This window comes from Rousettus aegyptiacus, unplaced genomic scaffold (genome assembly GCF_014176215.1).
Source record: "Rousettus aegyptiacus isolate mRouAeg1 unplaced genomic scaffold, mRouAeg1.p scaffold_m13_p_1, whole genome shotgun sequence".
NCBI classification, from domain to species: Eukaryota; Metazoa; Chordata; class Mammalia; order Chiroptera; family Pteropodidae; genus Rousettus; species Rousettus aegyptiacus.
Genome location: NW_023416284.1, coordinates 41,439,737 through 41,441,752, shown reverse-complemented (window position 1 = coordinate 41,441,752; position 2,016 = coordinate 41,439,737). Strand labels below are relative to the sequence as shown.

Sequence of the window (2,016 nt, the reverse complement as noted above, 5' to 3'; positions counted from 1 at the left end):
TAAAGATCCTTGAAGGTCACTCCAGCAGAAAATGGTAGTAGGGTAACTGCCAAAGCTGATGGCAACACATTAGGTGGAGCGGACGTCACAGGGAGCTGTGCAGTGCGTAGGTCCTCAGGGCACCTTCAAATAATCCATGTATCCAACCCACCAGAGACCCAAATTATGGAGGAAGCCTCCAATAGGAGACAGGCAGTTTTAAGCCAAGGGAGACCCAAGCAGCAGCAGAAGCTAAGAAAGGATACTTCTCTCTCTTCCTCTTTCCCTCCCTTCCATCCTAATTCTGGAAAGCCAGTAGAGGGAGAATAGGCCCAAACACCCAGCTCCCTCTCCCCATTATAGGTTCTTGACCATTACTCAGGTCTATGTTGAGAGTTTCAAAGTGAGATTATTGAGAAGAGCAGATGTTTTAGATTGGGAGTAAATTGACATTAAAACTTTGGTTTACACTCAATAGAACTTGTGATTATAACTGAAAGTGATATTTTGCTCTCAAGATACCATTCCTGATGATGGAGGGGGAAAACTTCAGACTTGTCAATAAAAGATAATGTAGGCTGCCACCCTGAACAAGCCCAATCCCGTCAGATCTCGGAAGCTAAGCAGGGACAGGCCTGGTTAGTACTTGGATGGGAGATTGCCTAGTAAGACCAGGTGCTGTAGGAATTAAAAAAAAAAAAAATGATAATGCAGGCTTTCTGCACTTACCCAGAGAGGGGTCTATGTGGCATTGTTCTGGGTTCCTGCCATAACTTAAAGGAATCTTTTGCAATGTCCAGAGCCCTGAATGTCCTACAGATGAAGAAGGATGTCCTCAAATTCCTTACAGCAGGAACCCACTTAAGTGACACCAATCTTGACTTCCAAGTGAATGGAACAGAACATCTACAAAAGGAAAAGTGATGGCATCTAGAGCATAAACCTGAAGGGGACCTGGGAGAAGCTTCTGCTGGTGGCTTGTGCCGTTGTTACCATTGAAAACCCGGCTGATGTCAGCGTCATATCCTCCAGGAATACTGGCCAGTGAGCTGTGCTGAAGTTCGCTGCTGCCATCGGAGCCACTCCTATTGCTGGATACTTCACTCCCAGAACCTGCACTAACCAGACCCAGACAGCCTTCTGGGAAACCCGTCTTCTAGTGGTTATTGATCCCAGGACTGACCACACAGGTGTCTTCTGTTAATCTCCCTACCAGCACCCTGTGTAACACAGACTCTCCTCTGTGCTATGTGGACGTTGACATCCCATGCAGCAAAGGAGCTCGTTCAGTGGGTCTGACGTGGTAGACGTTGGCCCTGGAAGTTTTGTGCATACATAGTACCGTCCCTTGTGAACACCCATGGGAAGTCATGCCTGAGCTCTACCTCTACAGGGATCCTGAAGCTATCAAAAGGGAAGGGCAGGCCACTGAAAAGGATGCAATCGAGGAGGAATTTTGGGGTGAATGAACTGTTCCAGTTTACTGTTATTCCACCAGAGGTCACAGACTGGTCTGAAAATGCCCATCCAGCAGTTCCTTACTAAAGACTGGAGCCCTCAGCCGCCACTGAGGACTGATCTGCAGCTCCCACTGCTCAGGCCACTGAATGGGTAGGAGCGACCAGTGAGTGGTCTCAAGCTTTTCCTCCAGAGACTCTTAAATAGACCATGGAAATAAGATTGATGGAAAGAAAGCTAATGCAGTCTTTAGGTTAAAATGGTCTCAGGTAAATAATCAGAGGATTCCATTAATAGGACTATCAGGACTATATCTTCTTTCTCAAGTTATTTCCCTCTTTTCTTCCTTATTTCTGTGATGGTGTCTAAGTTTAGGCAGAAGCTTACATATCCTTTTCTTGGTGGAATGAGAAATCTCTAATCCATGTTTTAGGGCCTTGTTTTACAGTGAGAAAATAGAAGTTAGCTGGCCTGTAAGGGCACATAGCTAGTGAGAGGCAGAACCCATTCTATGGGTGAGCAGAGGTAGATGTGCATAAATGTAGGACCACTGTGTAAGTGACATGTCATCTTAGAAAA

At 46.0% G+C, this 2,016-nt stretch overlaps 1 pseudogene; it reads left to right on the top strand.

Moving 5' to 3' along the window:
* The first annotated feature begins 771 nt into the window (after window positions 1-771).
* Window positions 772-1,644, top strand: LOC107508500 (annotated as a pseudogene).
* Window positions 1,645-2,016: the final 372 nt, after the last annotated feature.